The 22,804-nt window shown below is 53.3% G+C and overlaps 1 protein-coding gene across 2 annotated transcripts in view; it reads right to left on the bottom strand.

Annotated features, from left to right (window-relative positions):
• LOC144936573 (CUGBP Elav-like family member 1) overlaps positions 1 to 16,993 on the bottom strand; it is a 253,380-nt gene extending 236,387 nt beyond the window's left edge. Inside the window, exon 1 of one of the 2 annotated variants that reach the window (XM_078863790.1) lies at positions 16,430 to 16,993. The gene's annotated coding sequence lies outside the window, so the exon portion shown is untranslated. Of the gene's footprint in view, positions 1 to 13,540; positions 13,621 to 16,429 lie in introns of those variants that run through there. The other variant, XM_078863791.1, reaches the window with a different exon arrangement.
• Between the last annotated feature and the right edge of the window lie 5,811 nt (positions 16,994 to 22,804).

Consider the following 22,804-nt stretch of genomic DNA (forward strand, 5'->3'; position numbering starts at 1 on the left):
GTTAAGGCTATAAGGGGGATATTTGCCTTTGTGTGTGCGGCCACGCTTGCGTAGAGGTGGGGAGCGGCCGTGTAGCGGTGAGGGCACTGCGCTACTCCCCGGGTTTCTTCCACGATGCATCCTCTCGAGTCTAGAGGGGCTCCTTCGCCAGGAGTGTGGGGGACGGGTAATTGCAGGGGCTGCACCTGTGTGTGTGTGTGTAAAACTAACGCAGACCCTTACGCTTTAACAATGGCAAAATATATCTCGTCTCGCCTTAACCAGACTGTTGGGGAAAGTGCTGGTAACGAGTAACGCCGATGAAGGCCGGCATGGCACACGAGGGGGAGGTGGCCAGCACACCGTATCACCAGGGACTCATTTCAGGCCGAGTCGACCTAGGGGAGGCACAGGACCGGTTCATATGTTCGGCGTCACTGCAATTGTTCGTGAGCATGGAATCGAACCCGGGTCGCCAGGTTCGTAGCGCAGCGCGCTAACCGCTACACTACCGCTCCCCACTACACACACACACAGCACACACCCAGATATACACACACTCACACACGCGCGCGCGTGCACGAGAGACGGGGCATTAATCCGTCTTGACAATTGGCCCTAAAGGAAATGTTCAGCCATGTGCGTCACGTGCCCTTAAGATTCACCCCACATAATTTTTTTTTTACAAAGGACCATTATATAATACAAGAGACTACACAATACTGCATCGGCAGTTAGGACAATAATATTATTATATGTGCAACCCTTTAGTCGATACAAAGACAAAGGTTCAGGTAAAGATCCCCCTCCTCTCCCTGTGGCCTTAACAGGCTGTTGGGGCAAGTGCTGTTAGCGAGCACCTATTGAGGCCGCCACGGCGCACGTGGAGGTGGGTGGCCAGCACCGCCACGTTCGGCCGCCTTCGTCTCCCCAGTGCTGATTCTTACACGCCGCACCAGGTACTTATTTAAGGCCGAGTCTACCCTAAGGGAGGCACAGGATCGGTTCAGATATCCGCTGCGACTGTTATTGATTGTCTTCGAGCGGGATTCGGACTCGTATTGGCCCGGTTTGTAGCGTAATACATTCACCAATATTGAACACACACTTACACAAAAACGCACGCGTACACGCTGATACAAATACAAGACAAAGATCCTCCCCGGTGGTGATGTTTACACACCGCACCAGGTAATCATTTGAGGCTACATAAACACACGCACAAACAAAACGTAACAATGCAATACTCTGTCAAGCCACTGATGAATGAAGACCTCCACATGCCGTGTCAGTCGTTGGCGGTCATTTGAGCACACATCAGCATGCTGGTCAGCGCTCTTCGGGGAGGGGAAGGTGCAACCAGGTCGGTCGAGTGACAGCCGTGGCCGAGAATCGAACTCAGCTGGCAGGGTTCACTGCGTAATGAGCTAACCGCGGCGCGATGTTGAACAGCGCTCGGGACACTGAAGGCGCTGCAGTGGAGTGAGAGCCACTCCACCCGCGTATGTGCAGCGCCGACCTTAATGGATGGTCACTAATAGAGAGACAAAGACGGCCGGGCGTGCGTCGGCACAATATCACCATCCCCCCCCCACCACCACCACCCCCACCACCACCACCCCCACCAACACCACCACCCCCACCACCACCACCACCACCACCCCCCCCCCACCACCACCACCCCCCCCCCCACCACCACCACCACCCCCACCACCCCCACCACCACCACCACCACCCCCACCACCCCACCACCACCACCCCCCCCACCACCACCACCACCACCTCCACCACCACCACCACCACCCCCACCCCCACCACCACCACCCCCACCACCACCACCACCACCACCCCCACCACCACCACCACCACCCCCACCCCCACCACCACCACCCCCACCACCACCCCCCCCCACCACCACCCCACCACCACCACCCTCCCCCACCACCACCACCACCACCCCCCCCCCCACCACCACCACCACCACCACCGCCACCACCACCCCCACCACCACCACCACCACCCCCACCACCCCCCCCCCCCCCACCACCACCACCACAACCACCACCCCCACCACCACTACCACCCCCCTTCCCACCACCACCACCACCACCCCCACCACCCCACCACCACCACCACCACCCCCACCACTCCACCACCACCACCCCCACCACCACCACCCCCACCCACCCCACCACCACCACCCCCACCACCACCACCCCCCCCCCCCACCACCACCACCACCACCACCCCCACCCCCACCACCACCACCCCCACCACCACCCCCACCACCACCACCACCACCACCCCCCCCCCACCACCACCACCACCCCCACCACCACCCCCACCACCACCACCACCCCCACCACCCCCACCACCACCACCACCCCACCACCCCCACCACCACCACCACCACCCCACCACCACCACCACCACCACCCCCCCCACCACCACCACCCCACCACCACCACCCCCCCCCCCCACCACCACCACCACGTGTGTGCCAGGTGAACGGTAATAGGCTCTCGAGAACTACTGCTTACCTAGTAAATTACAAAAATCTCAAATAGAGATATTTAATCGTTTTAGCTCTCAGTAAAGGTTGCGTCAATCTATGAAAGTTAAAAAACTCATAACAACTTGACCTTAACATTGTTCATGTTTTATAAAGGAGAAAAGGTCTAAGCATTAATTTCAGTGACTTTATATTTCGTTAAGATAATACACCCTTTCATTTATATATCGAGACTTCAGCGAAGCGTCAATGCACAAGGTATGTTACAAGGACGCCTTCGTATATCGCTAGATAGAACATAGCTGATGATGATGATAACACGAGCCAACATTACGCTTGCTACTTAACAATCGAATGCATTCACCCCGTATATCTATAAACACGGCCATCGCATGCACGTGGGGGTTGTGGCGTGGTGGTTATCAACACACCCCCACACACACAGCCCGACCTGAGTTCGAGTCCCGTCCACGGCTAACACAAGGGGCGATTTGACATCTGAACCCCCGAGGCCGCCCTGTGCCGTCATTTTTCAATCATACCGCACTCTTCCCAGAGCGCTCAAGTCTTTACTCAAAACAACAACAACAAAAACAACGGTCACGAAATCCACTCACGCACGGCGTGGTGGGACGGAAGGGCCTCGCTCATCCAGCGGTGGATCGAGCAAACGAGCCAGCAGTAGGCGCTGCAGCTGGCACGGGTTGCGTGGGTGCGTGTGACGAGTATTTGAAGGAAGCAGCAACAACAACAACTGCAACAATCCGTGACTCCGTATCGTCGCCGTCATCGGCGCGAGCCGCGGCATCGCGAGTTGAGTCAGTGAGAGCCGGTGGGGAGGTGGTGGGTGGGGGGTGGGTGGGGGGTGGTGCGGGCCCGTTCAGGTGAGAGTCCTCTGTGCCCTGCCTCGCACCCCCCATGTCCAATTAGAGGCGCATAACGAGCCCAGAGCCGTGACAGAGGCGCCCGCGTTTCAAGTCAATTACGGCCTCCTGGCGGGTTTTTTTCCCTTCTGCTGCTTCTTCAATTCAATTCGGAGCGAGCGTGGGCTGACGCGGAGATATGATGCCCTGTGTGACTGCATTCATTTAGAACTTTAATTGTTATTTTTTTGCCGTTTCATGCGTGTTACTTTAACGCGATTCCCCAAGCAGGTGTCCTAATATTCAAGTACCAACCCGGTTCACTAACCCCCCCCCAACCCACACCCCCAACCCCCCCCCTGCTACTGCTTTGCCTTCCCGGGGAATCTGACGGCAGCACGCTGCGTGCGCACGCGCCGTGTTTCTTGCCCGTAAGAAGGTGTCTCTGGTCGTGGGGAGCAAACTGCAGCACCTTCAGGCGCACCGCGACAACGGCAACAACTAAACCCGCAGCCGCTTCGACTACCACGGTCGCGACCACGGCACAAAGACACGAGGAGGAGTCAAGACTCTCCGTTGCTCGGTTTCTCTGTCTCTCTGTCTCTCCGTTGTTCTGTCTCTCTGTCTCTCTGTCTCTCCGTTGTTCTGTCTCTCTGTCTCTCTGTCTCTCCGTTGTTCTGTCTCTCTGTCCGTCTCTCTCTCTCTCTGTCTCACTGTCTCTCTGTTTCTCTGTCTCTCTGTCTCTCTGTCTTACTGTCTCTCTGTCTCTCTGTCTCTCTGTCTCTCTCTGTCTCACTGTATCTCTGTCTCTCTCTCTCTGTCTCACTGTCTCTCTGTCTCACTGTCTCTCTGTCTGTCTCTCTCTGTCTCTAAACCTCTCTGTCTCTCTCTGTCTCTCGCTTGCCTTCACTCGGGCGATTTACGCGAGGGTGGTGGATCATCGAGCAAATTATTTTATGAATAATGTTGCTCGCGAAAGTCTACGTGTTAAGCTAGGCACCAATATAAATACCTCTTTAAAACACACAAAATATATCCAGGAAAGACGCACTGGAAGAGTACTGTTCAGGAGGGTCCTGCCGCTGCTACATTGGCGTTTTATTTTTTATGTGTTCAGCCCAATTAGTGATGAGTCGCGTTTATTATTATTATTATTCACGTCGGAGGAGAAAACCAGCGCATCTGGAGAAAACCCCACGCCTGGCGCGAGGGCGAAACACACTATCCCCGTAGAGATGGAAAAATACGGCGATTAGTCCACACTTTGCTGTGCCGCATTCACCTGGTGAGCTTAGGGGTACGACATCTCCCCGACGTCGACGGGAGTTTCACAACCATCTGTGTGTGACCCACCAACCCTCGCTGCTGCCTTCGCAGCGCTGAATTGCAGGCCACGTGCAATGTAGCCACCACCACCACCACCGCCACCACCACCACCACCACCGCCACCACCACCGCCACCACCGCCATCACCACCGTCCCCACCACCCGTCCGGATGAAGATCTCCCTGTGTAATAGTCTATCAGACTGCTGGGCGGCAAGTTCGCGAGCACCCATGAAATGGTGAAGTATGGTCAAACGACCCTAACGTGACCGATGCGTATAGGACGAGGCGCTGCTGGCAAGATGTGCGGTCAGAGGCACGGCCCTGGTCGCGTGACGTCGCTCCCCGCGGGGTGACCACGCGGAATGTGAATATCGCTCCCGACGACGGTGGCCGATCTATTCAGAGAATTCCCACCGATGTCTTAGCGCCGCCTCCAAGCCCGAGCAATTGATCCCAGGCGCGCTTGGTTGCGCGTTGCGACCCAAAACCGCGCGCAAACGCCGGCGTCTCCGCAACCGATTGCGAGCGGTTGCGCAATCCGCACGTGCGCGACCCTGATTGGTCGGCACGATCCTGAACAGCACGCGGCGTGATATCCCCATCGTTGCGCAACCGCTCGCTAGGAGGCGGACAAAGCAGTTGCAGGCGATCGTCAAAGTTTCGCGATTTGGTTGTGTGCGCGACCGATTGATCGATCGCTCGGGGTGGGGGTACCGGCTCGACGGCCCCAGTCCCGCGCACCTTCGTGATTGGTTGCAGGGGGCGTGCGTGTGCCGAGGTTGATGTGTTGTGTAGCCCCCCCGCCCCCCCCCCCTTACATCAAAGGCCCCGTGCGCTTGTGTACCAAACAGCGGTGGCACAGTGGTTAGCGCTGCGCTGCGAACCCGACAAACCGAGTTCGATTCTCGCTCAGGGCCACCAACACCAGTGACGATTGTCCGCACCTCGTGGGCTTCCCCTGGGTCGATTGAGCCTCGAGTAGGTACCTGGTGCGGTGTGGAAGCGTCGCCAGCGGGGAAACAAAGGCGGACGGGCGGGCTTGGTGGTGGTGGCCACCCACCTACCCCATCGTGTACCGTGCCGGCGTTCATAGGTGCTGGCTAACAGCACTTGCCCCAACCGCCTGTGAAGGCTACACGGGGGATCTTTGTCTTTGCTGGGTGGATGGGCTTACGCTCGCCGAGGAGGATCGATCTACGGTGGCAATTTTGAATGGGGACCGCCCCATACATCATGCGTGGCGTGTGACACATCCTCGATTCTATCACCCGCTCATAAATATCCATTCATTCTTTGCGCCGAAAAAAAACCCCACAACGTGCGTGTGTTCGCGTGCATATTTCTGGCATTACGCGCGCAGATACAGACAAGGACCAATCCCCGTGTAGCCCATTTCTAGACTGTTGGGAGCAAAGTCCCCTTCTGTCAGCGAGCACCTTATCACGAGCCTTGCGGTGGGCCAACACTACGCCCGCCAGCCTTTGTTTCCTTTGTCTGGTGAGCCTTAAACACCCCGATCGGTTGCTGAGTTAAGGCCGAGTGGAACCCGGGGAGACGCAGGGGAACCGCTTCAGACGTTCACCGCCGATGCTCTGCGTGGCCGGGATATCGAACCCGGATCGCCTGCGGGTTCGTGACATCTTGCGCGAACCACTGCGCCGCTGTTATAATTCCACGCACAAAAGACAAACGCCCCCCGCGTAGCCGACACAGGCGGTTGGGGGGAGTGCTATTGACGAGCGCCAACACACACACACACACAAGACAAAGATTCCCCCAATAGCCTTAACAGACTATTGGGGGCAAGTGCTGTTCGTGAGCAACCTACGAAGGCCGGCACGGCACACGACGAGGGGATGAGTTGCCATAGACCACTCCCGGCCGCCTTTGTCTCCCCAATGCTGATGTTTACTACGCACAGCAACAGATACGCGTTTAAGGCTGAGTCGACTTAGGGGAGGCCCACAAATGGTTCAGATAATCGTCACTGCTGTTGGTGGCCTCGAGCGGCAATCGAACTCGACTCTACGCCGGGTTAGTAGCGCAGCGCGTGAACACGCAGCGCGTCCACACCCCCCCCCCTCTCTCTCGTGCGTTCATAGCCCCCCCACCCCCTCTCTCTCTCTCTCTCGTGCGTTCATAGCCCCCCCACCCCCCCTCTCTCTCTCTCTCGTGCGTTCACAGCCCCCCCACCCCCTCTCTCTCTCTCTCTCGTGCGTTCGCAGCCTCTGGGCGAGTGATCACAACAATCGGAGGTCGCGAGGAACCCGCTGCGTGAGAAGTATCGAACATTGCGATGATGTCGGTCGCGTGGCTTTGAGCCCACGGCTCGGAAGGCGAGCGAGGCAGCTGTGCACGTGACCTCGGCTCCAAGTGCTGCCCGACCTGTCCGCGCAAACAAATCTCCTGCCTGCGAAGCAACCGGATTGCGCGCAACTCCTCCCGCAACTGCTCGTAACCGATTGCAGAAAGGTCCACGTGTAATTGCGATTGCGTTGCATGCAACTCGTCCGTTGACCGCGGCGCGTTCGGAAGAAATGACAGCGGTGATGAAGAAGATCTGTGGTTCAAAATCGAATGTTTACAACTAAGATTCAGACAACTGAGTTTGGCAGCGGTGGTCTAGCACATGTACCATGCGTGTTGTTGTAACCCCGGACATGCATCACAGGCATTGATTGCCCTGTTGCAATTACCTATATTCATTGGTTGGAAACTCAGTCATTGAAGAAGGGTCGTTACCCGAAACTTTAGCCTTTGAAGTTTTTTTTTCTTCTGTCTATATAGGGCGGTGGTAATGGTAATAACGTTGTATAAGTATACCGTTCGTGTGTTGATGTATACGTTGTGTACGTGTGTCAATATATGATTCCGTGTACGTCTGTGCATATGTGTGTGCGTGCGTATTATGTGAGTGTCTGTGTGTAGATGGTGCGTAATAGGTGCCCGCTCACAGCACTTGCCCCAACAATCTGTTGAAGGCTTCACGAGATAATTTTGTAATTGTCCAGGTACACGCATGCCGAGTGACGTCGCGGCTCCGAGCACTGTGCCACCAACCCCGGCCACTTGAGTTCGATTCCCGGCCACGGCTAACGTCAATGGCGATCCTCGGAACCGATCCCTGAGTGTAATTGACACTCCACGGGAAACAAAGGCGGCCGGGCTCTTTGCTGGCCAACCACGTTAGAGTGCTCATAGCGCCTGCTTGCCTCCCCCAGCAATTATTTACGGAGGCTACACGGGGCACCTTTGCATGCGTCTTTGTACACGCACTATCTGTATTCCTGAATCACGGCTGATTAAGGGTTATCTGATGATATGTCACGAGCGGCGCTTACATTCTCAGGCTCATTTCGAGCCGTCGGGAAAAGAATATTGGCCAGCGAGCTTCCGAAGAGAGAGGGAAGCTTAGCTCCTGCTGCTGCTGATGATGATGTGCGCAGCTTTTCCAATGCACCGTATATGACATGCATAGGCATGCACACTCACCCACCCACACACAGACTCACATACGGACTGCCATATACACCCACAGATACGCACAAACACACTCCCGTTAGGACACACACTGACACATACATATAAAGACAAAGACCCACCCCCCGTGTAGCCTTAACAGACTTTTGGGGCAAGGGATGTTAGCGAGCACCCATGAATTCCGTTACGGCACAATATGGAGTGGGTGGCCAGCGCCATGCCCGGCCGCCTTTGTCTCCCCATATGTTTACACACCACACCAGGCACTCATTTGAGACTGAGCCGACGTGAGGGAGGCCCAGGGCCGGTGTTTGCCTGTGTGTAGGTATCGAACGCGGGTCGTCAGGTTGGGATTGCAGCACGCTCACCGCTACACCAACGCTCACCTATTCAGATACCCATACATACCTACATACAAGCACACTCCAACGTGTACACGTGGACACGCACTGACATATATCATACACATACACACGCGACCAAACACACGGACACACAAATGAACACACACACACTGGCCCCATTGTGACACTCACACATACAAAGACAAAGACCCCTGGATAACCCAGCCCCCGTGTCGCTTTTCCAATAGACCGTTGGGGTAAGTGAGAGTACGGCGCATGGCGTGCTAATTTGGCCAGAGATCACACACATACTGCAATATCTTCACACACACATACTCACACTCGGAATCCACACTCACACACTCAGGTTCACTCACACTCATGCTCACACTCGCTCACGCACTCGCCCACACAAACTAACATTCGCTCACACTCGCCCACACAAATTCACACTCGCGCACACACGCACACACAAACTCACACTCGCGCACACACGGAGACACAAACTCACATTCGCTCACACGCGCACACACAAACTCGCACACACAAACTCACACTCGCAGGGCCATGTAAACAGCAGTGCAGTGTGCGTGCGTCAATCCACGGACGAGAATATCTCTGCCCTGGCCACGTCTCAAATAAACACGAACAAAAAAGTTTGACCGACGCGAATAATACACTTTTAGTTGCATTGATCAACAAATATAACACTTGCAATCTCACACTCACCCCCCCCACACACCCTCCCCGTATAGACAATTGGGGAATGTTATGTTAGCGAGCACCTATTAATGTCGGCACGGCGCACGAGGAGGTGGTTTGGTTATCAACCCAGTGCTGATTGTTTACGAACCGCGCAAGGCTTGGGTCGATGTAGAGATTATCCTTCGCCACTGATGGTAGCCGTGGCCGGAAATTGAACACAGGTCGCCGGGTTCATAGCGCAGTGAGCGAACGGAATGCGCCACCGCTTCCCGCGAGCTACAGACAAAGATCCCCCGTGTAGGCTTCAGCAGTCTGTTGGGGCAAGTGCTGTGAGCGAGTACCTTATGAAGGCAAGGACAATACATGAGGGGGTGTGTGGCCAGCACCACGCCCGGTCATCTTTGTCTTCCCAATGCCGAGGTTTATATGCTGCACCAGGTACTCATTTGAGGCTGAGTCGACTTAGGCGAGGCTCAGGGCCGGTTCAAATAATCGTCACTGCCGTTGGTGGTCGTGAGCGGTAATCGAACCCAGGTCGCCGGGTTCGTAGCGCAGGGCGCTAACCGCTACACCACCGCTCCCCACACAAACACATGCACACACATACATACACACGCGCGCACATACACACATGAAGACAAAGATCCCCCGTATAGCCGTAACAAACTGATAGGGCAAGTGCTGTTGGCGAGCACCTATGAAGGCCGACACGGCACACGGGTCGGGGAGGGGGTGGCCAGCTCCGCGCCGAGCCGCCTTTGTCTCCCGAGTGGCGATGTTTACACACCGCACCAGGTACTCATTTAAAGCTGAGCCGATACACGCAAACACACACGCAGACACACACGCAAACACACACGCAGACACACACGCAGACACAGGCGCACGATCACAGCGAGCGCGGCCGTAATGAGCGAGAGGGATCATTCACTAACTCACTCGCTCTGTCGCCCTGGCCACGAAATGAACTCATCCCCCACCCACACACGTTGACGTCGCCTTTGCGAGGGCGCGCGCCTGGAGATCGTGCAGCGGCAGCAGGGAAGGCAGGCTGGCGGCACACCCCCCCACCCCCCATACCCTCGCATCTTTATTCATTCATTCAATCGCTCTAATTTAGTCCCTCACTCATTCATATACTCGCTCGCTCATTCAATCGTTAGCTCATTCAGTCGCTCACTGATTGAATGCGTTCACTCGTTCACGAACTCATTTTACTCGTTGATTCATTCACTCACGCGACCGCTCACCCATTCACTCATTCGCTCACGTATTAATTCACTGGCCCATTCACTCGCTCACTCACTCACGAATTAATTAACTCGCCAGCCCATTCACCCATTCATTGATCTATTCGTACAATCGTCGGCAACTGTCGCCAGCAGCCCAGTGTGACACTCGTTGGCTCTGCCTCTCTCTCTCTCTCCATCGGACACCGCGCATTGTCGCGTTACATCAAAGGACCCCATCATCATCACAGCAGCAGCAGCAGAGGATACGGCCACGAATGTCACACTCAAGCTGGGTGGCTGGGTGCGCTTTTTACGCGCCTCAGCGTCACACTCCACCGGTGACGATGATGACGACGCTGCGGATTGTATCGCCGGTGACGATGATGACGACGACGAGGAAGGGCGTGCTGTTCGTCAGGGTGTACCACGAGACTTTGCAGCAATGATAGAACTTTAGGCTGAGCATGCCTGTCGCGTGAAACCAAATTACCCTCCACGCCGTCATATGTATGGTTGGTGGGCGGGCGGGGGGGGGAACTTTACATTCGGAATGAATAAAAACAACAGTCAATATAATTTCGCACTTAATTCGCACGTTAGAGTCAACGAGAGTTTGTTAGGACATCACCATCACCGCGAGTCGCCTTTACAGCGCCGCTCGGCAAACCAAAGCATTCGCGTCTAAATGTGCCGCGCGCGTGTGTGTGTGTGCGTGTGTGTGTGCGTATGTGTGTGCGTGCGTGTGTGCGTGTGTGTGTATATGTGTGCGTGTGTGTTTGTGTGCGTGTGTGTGTGTGCGTATGTGTGCGTGTGTGTTTGTGTGCGTGTGTGTTTGTGTGTGTGCGTGTGTGTTTATCACGGTGCAGCCCCGAGTGTTTGATCTGCCGCTAAGCTTCCTCGTGGGTGGATGAGTCGGCAAACGCACTTATCACGGTGTCTTATAGAAACGTGCACGGTATCGGTAGAGGGGGCATCTGCGTTGTAGTGTAGATGATGATAATGTGAATTGTATTCACACTGATGCGCTATGACGAATAAAATACGCTACATTTGCATGAAGGGCAATTGAAATTAATACGGGGCTATTGATGTGATCTGAACAAGGACCGTTGCCCGAAACGTCGCCTATGCTATGTTTTGTTGTCCTTCCAAGGCCACGGGTGTTATTGCCGGCTGTGTTGAGATGTTAGTTGTAATTGAGTGCGCAGGAGTCTATATAGGATGTGAGTTGTAAGTTATTCGTATACGTTATATGGGAAGCGGTGTTCATTAGGATCTCTGCGTGATATTGCGATGATGATGATGTTCGGTGGAGAGTGATCTTGCGCTAGTAATAGCCACAATGAAAAATACACAAAATATATATACACACACACACACTCAAATATACATACACACAACATACATACACGCACATATAAAATACAAAGATCCCCGTATAGCTTTAACAGAGTGTTGGGGCAAGTGCTGTTAGTGAGGAGGACCTATGAAGGCCGGCACGGCACACGTGAGGGTGAGTGGCTAGCACCACACATACACACAGACACATACAACACACACATGCATACATGCAGACACATACAATACACATACAACACACACACATACACAGGCACATACAACACAGAGACACATACATAGAGACAAATTCAGATACACACACGCATACATGCTTACAGACACACATTCTCACATGAAACATCATAAGGCGCACATCACTGATTGCTTTATGGAGCAAGCACTAAAAGCCAACTAACGCACACACATACACACAGCATCATACACACACATACACACATAATCATACACACACACATACAGAATCAGACACACACACATACAGAATCAGACACACGCACACACAGAATCACACACACGCACCCACAGAATCACACACACACATACACACAGAATCATACACACAGCATCATACACACACATACACACATAATCAGACACATAGACAAAAACAAAACTACAAACATACACACAAAAGACAAATGCGTACATGCACAAACAACACACACAGCATCATACAAATTAAACAGGAACACAGAATCCCACGCATAAACACACACACAAACACATGCACACATCATACATGCATAGACACACACAAACACATGCACACATCATACATGCACAGACACACACGTAAAACACGCACTCACGCGAGTCACACATACAAAAAACGCCGCAGGAACACGAGAACACGATGTTTCACAACTGAGATTTGTAAACTCAAGAGATGAATCGAGCTCATAATAGAAGCGCTGTACCACACACACATACACACACATACACACACACATACACACACACATACACGCACACACACACAAACACATACACGCACACACACACACATACACACACACATACACGCGTACACACACACATACACAAAGATCAAGACAAAGATCCCCCGTATAGCCTTAACAGATTGTAGGGGCAAGTGCTGTTAGCGAGCACCTATGAAGGCCAGAACGGTACACGAGGGGGTGGGTGGCCAGCACCACGCCCGACCGCCTTTGTCTCCCCAGTGACGATGTTTACACACCTCACATACACGCACACACACACATACACGCGTACACACACACGCGCACACACACACATACACACACATACACGCGTACACACACACACGCACACACACACATACACGCGCACACACACACACATACACGCGTACACACACACACATACACGCGTACACACACACACAATAAAATACGCATAAGACATCAAAGCAGGAGCGGTAGCGTAGCGGTTAGCACGCTCGCGTTCCGAAGCTGGCGAGTCCACACAACCGCCCTGGGTCACCCGGATACCCGCACTGACCAAAGTGGTGAAGTATGGTCAACACCCCAATCCCCCCCCCCACCTCCCTGCCCCCAGGATACAACCCACACGGCGTGAGAAGGCCATGTCGCTCCCAGCACATTGACTTCTCATGCAAAGTCCGCATTCAAGTGCCCAAAATCAGGGCTAGGAAACTTACAAGGTCGAGGTGGAAATTGAACCGCGATAACACACGATGGGTGATAACAAAAGCATTGCACAGACTGTTGGGGCAAGCGCCGTTAGCGAGCACCTCCAATGAAAGGCGGCGCCGTGCACGAGGGAGTGGGTGGCCAGCACCACGCCCGGCCGCCTTTGTCTCCCCAGTGGCGATGTTTACACACCGCACCAGGAACTCATTTGAGGCTGAGTCGACCTAGGGGATGCCGAGGACCGGTTCAGATAATTGTCACTCGTGTTGGCCGTGAGTGGGAATCGATCCCGGGTCGTTGGGTTCATAGCGCAGCGCGCTAACCGCTACACTACCGCTCCCCACTACGCACACACGAACACACACACATGAACACAAACAAAGATCATAGATAAAGACGAAGATCCACCGTATAGCCTTAACAGACTGTAGGGGCAAGTGCTGTTAGCGAGCACCTCTACCGCTCCACACTACGCACACACGAACACAAACACACACGAACACACACACACACATAGTTCAATACATTTGTACACGCACTGAATCGAACACACACACACAATGACCGCACATACGCACACACGAACACACACACACACGAACACACACGAACGCACACACACGAACACACACAGACACGTGTCCCGCGCATAATCCACTGGCCACAAATCAGTACCACCCAAGGTAGCCAAACTTTATTCGTACCGATTTATCAGCGCGGCCATTGGCAGTGAATTACCAGATAATAACCCGTACTCATTGCAAATGGTTATCGCACGATCGCCGCTTATTTAACCACGTCGGGAAATTGGCGCCGCTTCGCCTCTCGTGGTGCGGAGACGCGCGCGAAGCACCTCTGGTCCCGGAACTCGTGGCCTTCACAACGCGAGTTCGGAAGGGCAGAACACGTCTGGTGAAGAAGCGACAGAGATGGGATCACAATCTGACGGGGCACGCGGCAAACTCCCTCGCTGCCAACTCGACTGCTGCTGCCCCTGCTTGTGCCACTTCTACTGCTGCTTGTGCTACTTCTACTGGTGCTTGTGCTACGTCTACTGCTGCTGCTTGCGCCACTTTTACTGCTGCTGGTGCCACTTTTACTGGTGTTGCCAAATCTACTGCTGCTGCTGCTTGTGCCACTTCTACTGGTGCTGCTTCTTGTGCCACGTCTACTGCTATTGCTGCTACTTGTGCCACTTCTACTACTGCTTGTGCCACTTTTACTGTTGCTGCTTCTTGTGCCACGTCTACTGCTGCTGCTTGTGCCACGTCTACTGGTGCTGTTGCTGCTTGTGCCACGTCTACTGGTGTTGCCACGTCTACTGCTGCTGCTTGTGCCACGTCTACTGCTGCTGCTGCTGCTTGTGCCACGTCTACTGGTGTTGCCACGTCTACTGCTGCTGCTGCTGCTTGTGCTACTTCTGCTGGTGTTGCTGCTGCTTGTGCTGCAGCTGCGGGTGCTACTACTGCTGCTACTACTGGTGCTGTTGTCGGTGCCGCTGCTACTTGTATGTCTGTTGAACTTCTTTCGCACCGTACGTAGCCATCCGCGCTCATTGGAGGTGCGGGGCAACGACAACAAACTAAAGGTGAGGTTACTGCTACTGCTCGTGCTGTTTGCTACTGCTGCTGCTACTGCTGCTTGTGTTTTTTACTGGCGACGTTGCTGCTACTGCTGCTGCTACTCTCTACATTTAATGGCTGTCCCACACGTGCGCAATTGACAACTCGGGAAGCGACCCGGCCTCGAGACTGGTCAATGAATGAATGAGTGAATGAGTAAGTGAGTGAGAGAGTGAATGAGTGAGTGGTCTTCGGGGCGTCAAAGAGTGAGTGAGTGACCGTCGGGGCGTTAATGAGCGAGTGAACGACTGAGTGAATGATTGAGTGAGTGAACTGGCGAGTGAATGCGTGAGTGAGTGAGTGAGTGGATGAGTGAGTGAATGAATTAGTGAATGAGTGAGTGGTCTTCGGGGCGTCAAAGAGTGAGTGAGTGACCGTTGGGGCGTTAATGAGCGAGTGAACGAGAGAGTGAGTGAGTGAATGATTGAGTGAGTGAATGAGTAAGTAAATGAGTGAGTGAATGAGTGAGTGCATGAATGAATAAGTGAGTGAACTGGTGAGTGAATGAGTGAATGCGTGAGTGAGTGAGTGAGTGGATGAGTGAGTGAGTGAATGAATTAGTGAATGAGTGAGTGGTGGCCGGGGCATCAATGAAGGGACGGGGAGCGCTCAGCTCCTCCGCTCGCTGCGATCGCTGTCCGTCAATTTCATTCTCCAAACAACGCCGCAACCCTAACCCTTCCAACAAAATGATATTTTTTTTGCTCTACTGGAGGAATCCTATGAGCTATAAAGCTCTTTTTCCACAGACGTCCAGTAGTTTCACAGATGTCACCACTTCATCCACACTCTACCGCCGCCCCCACCAACCCAACCCCACAAAGCAGGCACCCCCCCCCTCTCCACCAATGCAAATGCTCGCTTCACGAGCTCGCTAAACACGGGCAAAGGAGGAGCGGACGCTTGCGACGCACGCCACGCCGAGGAGCGACGCGGACGAATCTCTCGCCACGCAGCGCGCAGCACGCGGACCAGTCCGCCTGTCGGCTGAAACAGACTGTTGGGGCCAAGTGCTGTTAGCGAGTAGCAACCTACGAAGGCCGGCACCACGCACGAGAGCGATGCTGCACACAAAGACAAAGACGCCCCCACCCCGCCCCCTGGATAGCCTTAACAGACTGTTGGGGCAAGTGCTGTTAGCGAGTAGCACCTAAACACGCACACACACAACAATAACAGCAGCAGCAGCAGCATGATCAACCTGTCTGGCGAAAGAGCGACCGGCTACACAATGAAACCGGCAAAATCAAACCTCGCAGATCGCGCGCGCGCGTTCTCAGTGCGCACGGGGAGAGAGAGAGAGAGCGCGCACGCGAACGGAGATGTGCACACACAGTGCGGCGGACGAGACACTCACGAGACACTCACTTGCAGCTGCAGCAGCAGGAGTAGTAACGTTGGCGTGTGCGCCCGTTCCGGGTGGTTTTGTTGTTGTTGTTGTTGTTCTCTTCCCGACGCCCGGGGGGGACCGCAGGAGGCACCACAACAAAAAACCAGCGACTGCCGGGAGCTGTTCCGTGTGAACGCGCGCTGCGCGCGGTGCTCGCGGCGACGGCGGTGGCGACTCGGGGTGGGGGGGGAGATGGCACGGGCTGGGTTTTGACGCCACGCCAAACCGGCTCGGGTGGCTGCTACGAGGGTGCCGGACCGGGCTGGGCTGGGATGTGGCTGGGCTGGGATGTGGCTGGGCTGGGAAGTGCTGATGGAGTTGCGCCGGGACCGGCCTCGCTCGTGTGACAGGCAAAGAGACAGGAGGCTAAGAAAGGGCGGCGCGGTGCTGGCTGGCTGGCTGGCTGTGTGTGTGCGTGCGTGTGTGGCTGTGCGTGCGCGCTGCGTGAGAAGTGCGCGGCGCTCGCTGCGTGGGAGACGGAGCGGGGAGCGGGCAGCGTGGTGACGGCGCATCCGTGGGACCCGCCCCGAAAGATGGCGGCGAGGCGGGCATGTGGTGGTGGTGGGAGGAGGGAGAATAGAAAAGAGAGAGAGCGGGGAAGAGGAGGATGGACGAGTCGAGCAATAGAGACGTGCGGATGAGCCGTGGAAGATGGCAGAGGAGAGATCAGAGGAGTGCGTAAAAGGGCTTCTTCACACGTGGTGTCATCGTCGTTCTTGTCATCATCATCATCACCATCATCTGCATCATCATCATTATCAAACAGAGGCGCTCATGTTGCCATGGATATGCACACGGGGTCCGCTACGCGCCGTCACCTCACCGCACCCCCACTCCCCCACCCACCGCTCATTCACGTCCTGCAACCACCTCCCGTGCACCCCACCACCCTCCTCCCCACCACACACTCCCCCGACTCCCACCCACCGCCTCTCCCCTCCCCTCTCGCATCACCTCCTCCTCCTCCTGCTGCTGCTGTTCTCAGCGTTGCCATGGAAGCCGAAACAAAATGCGCGCGCGCGCAGATTCCAGGACTGCGATGATGGAGGAAGAAGCGCGCAGGGACGCGAGGGCGCAGAGGCACGCGGACGAGAGACGGACAGAGAGAGACAGCGAGAGACAGAGAGAGACAGCGAGAGACAGGGGGAGGCGGCGAGAGACAGGGGGAGACGGGGGGAGACAGGGGGGGGAAGAGATGGGAGAGGGATCGGGAGAGATGATGTTAGGGGAGGAGGATGATAGAGAGAGAGAGGATCGAGTTCCGCTCGCTCAACGAGCGGGAGACGTCGCGGCGTTTCGGGAGCAGCGTGCGGGAGAGGAGGAGGCGGAGGAGGAGGCCACGCGCTCCGTGGATATGCGGGCGCTCTATTCATAATGAGCCTCGGAACCCGGTCCTAACCCGGACCTTACACGAACCCTAACGCTAACACGGACCTCAATCTAATGCTACTCTAATGCGGACCTAACTCTAACCCTAACCCGGACCTAACTCTAACCATATTCTGACTCTAACCTTCGTTCCAACCCTAATCCACATTTTAAACTTCAGTCCTATGGCTCGTAACTGTATCCCTGACGCGACCGTAACCCTGACTCTAAACGAGTCCTCATCAAAACCATCACTCGATCCCAAACCCAAAAACACCCAAGCCTATCCCGTCGGGAAAAAAAACTCCCATAGCCTTATCTCGTGTCGGCCCGGCGGACAGACATGCATTGTCGTCAATCCGACATCACGGTTTGTGTATGTCATGGTGCAGCCATTCAACACAACAACAACAACAACTCCAGGTGATATACGGTGAACGATTTAATGTTGAAAAAATTACAAACGAAGTTTCAGCCTGATGGGCAAAATAAGTAAATAAATGAACTGAAACGAAATGAGGCGAGAGAGAAGGATGGGCAGATGGGAGAGAGAGAGAGTGGGAGAAAGGGGGAAGACGTGAGGATGGGAAGATGAGGAGAGAGCAGTTGAGAGAGACGGACGGATGGGGGGGGGGGGGGGGCGAGATAGAGAGAGGTAGTTGTAGAGAGAGAGAGACCGAGAGAGGGAGGTAGGCAGGAGGGTCGAGGCTACTCTCATCCCCCGGGAGTCGCGCCCCGGGGGCAGCGGTATGCGCGGAGCGGGCGGCAGTCGGAGGCATCCATCACCGCGGGGCTGGCACTCAACGTTGCTTTTTTTAAAGAGTAAATAACAAAAAATAGCGCAATAACGGAGGCGAGGAGACTCAGCGGGGAGTCCGCGTGCACACCGCTGTCGACGGAGTGAGGTTGGTGAAAGTGCGTCGGGCACGGGCGGTGAGGTCTGGAGCTAGGCGAGTGTTGTGGGGGTGAGGGGTGAGCATGGATATGGGGTGGGCTGGGAGAGGTGTGGGCATAGGCAGGCGGTGAGGTTAGAGAGGGCAACAGCAAACAACGTTAAGGGAGACGCGGAGAGGGGAGCACGAACAGGGGAAAGCGAGAGAGGGAGAGAGACGAAGAGAGCGAGAAGAGCGGCGAGCGATGACAGCGGAGGGTAACGCGAGACGAGAGAGGAGATAAAAGGAGGGAAGGCAAAGGCGGACGGGGAGAGGGGAGCAGCGCTGACTTCCCTCGACCTGAGCAATGTGTACTGACATATCCCGCCTCCACGTGGCGTGCCAAGACTTACCCTGTGAGCGGCAGTAGTATCATACTGTAGCAGACACAAATTTTGCCGAATAACCGAGCATTTCTTTTTGTTCCTTCTGATCGAAAACAACGGAGGGAGGGAGGGCCGTGCTAGTTGTGAACAAATACAAAATAACGACTTAAAAAAACACATTGGCGATTGCGTGCAAGGGCACGTCTGCTCTCTGTAAGGGCACGAGCAGAGCACATGCCCACACTGTGTGTGTCTCCTGTGGTGGGGGGGGGGGGGGTATCCGCGTACTATCCAGGAGAATAATTGCTTCGCTGTAAACATCACCTTGCTCGCTGTACCGTCATCGCATCGGCACCAATTTGCACCGCTGAAGAATTCGCCTTTACTGTTTGTACAAGGCACGTGGAGCGCACGCACGCACACACACACAGGCAGCTACGTCTAGCAACAATTAATTAGTAGAAAAACAAACTGGGCCGAACTAAGAACTTTATTTGATTTGTGCCGGGGTTGTCTGCAGGGGTTTATTTCATGCCGGAGCTCCGGGAAATATTGCGTCCGGATTCATTTGAACGGATCCTGGGACCCTCCCCTTCCCCGATCGCCTTCACCAACCCGCACTGACCAGCGTGGTGAAGCATGGTCAAGCAACGCCTATGCCCGACTCGGCGTAAGAATTCCCCGTCATCCAGCAGTGGATTGAAAATGGCTGCACATTACTTTTGTCGTAAAATACATGAGGACCCGTATCTTGGAGAGAAGGTCCTTGACAATAACATCTGGCAGTTCACCAGCATTGATTCAAGCGAGCCTGACTCTGCGATGAGACACGGCGTGTCGAAACCGGAGCAGGCTTTGCTTGCCTTGAATCAATGCTGCCGAAATAATGCACTCCCAGAAGGCCGTCTGAGAATCACTTTCATGTTTACGTGGAGACACAGATGTGCAGGATACATGTTGCCTAGTTGATATTACGTGTTCACATTTATATTATTACATTAAGCAATAAACGTGCTCGTCTGCGAGGTGGCTGAATGATGGCGGAGTTTTCTCCGGACACTCTGGTTTTTTTTTATTCCCACGTGCAAAACATTAATTAGAAATTGATCAGAAAGGAATTGAAATGCAGTGAGGTTTTCGTGCTTAATTAAGTCATTTTATAATAATTATTGATTCAAAATGAATTGGTCAAACATGGCAATGTAGCAGGGCCCTTCCGTAAAACGAAGCCTTGAAATTCGGCGAGATTTCCGTCGGCAAAGAGGTGACATCGCAAATAACACTTTTAAAGTACACATTGGTTTCACACATTTGAACGAAGTCTATTTAACTATCCAAGAGAGCCACACTGAGTAATCGGATTTTATTTTTTTATTTCCGGAGAGTACTTCTGCTGCTTCTGCTACATTATGCAGTGTTTATTTGTAAGACGTTTTCAGCCCCAATTAGTGATGAGTTGTGTTCATTATTATTATTCACGTGGGGAGGAGGAAAGCGGAGCACGGGAAGACAACATCCCCCACGCCTTGCGTGCGAGCAGGGTCAAATGAACGTGACCGAATAGCACAGAAGGGCAGCCCTTCGTAGTGGCGTGGTCACTGCTTGTGTTAAAATCGCGTGTTTAAACGAGAACGCCACGACGTATTGACAACAACAAAAACAACAACGGTAACCAGTCTTGCCTTCAAATGACATCCACGCCTGTGCTGCCATTAGCGAGTCAGTTGGCCAGAGTTAACAATAATAATTATTAGTATTACATCCCACAGATGCTGCCGTGGTGTGTAAATGGATAAGCCACACTGGGCGTATAATACAGACGTCACCGATTTCAATCGATCAGCACGGTTGGCTACGTACGGTGCGAGAGAAGTCGAACACACGGGCATACATGGGCAAGCTCCGCAGGTCCCACAGCCCTAGCTCAGTCCACTCCAGCAGCGTGAATGTGCACGCCCGCGGTCAGTGGCCTTGGCTGCTTGTTGAGATTCGTTCTGTATCCCCCTTCTGGCAGATGTCATTTTAACATTCCAAGTACATAAAAAAGCGTCACTTCTCAAGTGTTAACCTGCCAAAAAAAGTTGTGTTTTATTGGAAAGATAGCAGCAGCAGCAGTAGCATGCTGCAAAAAATATGTGAAGATTATTTCAGATAATTGCCCTTCAACGTCATTCTAACTGAGGCTGAAGGGACGTTTGTTGGCAGGTTAACGAAAACATCCCATTGAAAGTTAGCGGTTTAATTGTGTTTCGTTATTTGAGTGTGCAATGTGTGTGTGTGTATATATGATTCATCCGTCAGGGATGCTGTCTTCAGCCAACAATCACAACGATTCTGTCATCGTTAATAGGCTGACGTCTCTCTAAGAAGAATGGGGCATGGCTCTAGACGTGGTGATGCTGCGTTGGTAGTGATGCACACAAGCACAATCAACATAAATAACCCTCAACATTTGCCAATAACATTGTGACCTTAAAATGGCACTTCATGAAGAAGGGTCATTGCCTAAAACGTCGTCTATTATATATTGAAACAAAAGCAGAATCGTGCCTCACCATATTCAATGGCATACACATTGTGATTGGTGACTGAAGACTTAATCTAAAACTAAACTATATATTTGTTGTATTTTACCAGGTAAAGCCCACTGAGTTTAGAATAGGCGGCTTATCTTTAGGTGCATGTGTGCGTGGTGCTGACCACCCACCCCCTCGTGTTTCGTGCCGGCCTTCATTGGCGCTCGCTAACAGCACTTGCCCCGACAGTGTGTTAAGGCAATACGGGTGATCTTTGTCTTTGTCATGATGTAAGTGTATGTCGACGTTTATCTGCATGTTTGTGTAAATCTTGTTCTGGTGCTACATGCAGTAGCCCATACAAGTGCTCCTTGTGGAGACATTAAGACTTGGGGCTGCAGCCCAATTGCTTGTTATCGGCTAATTAATATCAGCACACGCACACGACACACACACGATTCACACCACACACGCAATGATGCTGTTGCACACGGACAAAAGCGGGTCTTGCATTTAGCGATTTACTGAGTAAGATGAAAACAAGATGTTGTGTGATAATTGGTTTTTTACCCTTCTATCTGGCAACAAAACTGACACCTTTTTACAAGGAGTCATGTTTGCATAGACCGCAATACCTGCAGTCATAATACAAACAAAAGACATAACTCTGATAATGTGCACTGTCCTTGAAGTTGATTGGTCCACACCCGAGACAGCTTTCCTTAGAGCCTAGTCTCACATGGATTGGACCAGATGACGCCAAAAGATGTTGTGTGTTTATGTATTTTGTAATGCGAATGAGTTTCTTCGTGCCAACAACCACGACAGATGATTAAATCGGGGTTAGTGATGGATTAGTGAAGGAAGCTTTGGTAAATTGCACGGAGCCAGTATTCAGTCGACCATATATGGTCGAGAGGGAATTATTGTATCAATAACAGCTGATAAACCATCAATATTTATATAGCACGCATGCCACAGCTGATGAGTGACATAAAGACGGAACCCATCCGCCATTCTGTGGCTCATCCAAAATGTTGATGTTTTAAAGCATTCTGTTGCGTATAATATTTTTGGAAGGCCAATAGCCTAAAATATGTTGAAAAGATATATATTGAAATCAGGAACGGATGGTGGATAATTATTAATTGCACAAAATGGTCCTCTATGGCACTATTATGAAACATTCCTGTTTTTGCGCTGACAACCCA

The sequence above is a fragment of the Lampetra fluviatilis genome, chromosome 16 (genome assembly GCF_964198595.1).
Source record: "Lampetra fluviatilis chromosome 16, kcLamFluv1.1, whole genome shotgun sequence".
NCBI lineage: Eukaryota > Metazoa > Chordata > Hyperoartia > Petromyzontiformes > Petromyzontidae > Lampetra > Lampetra fluviatilis.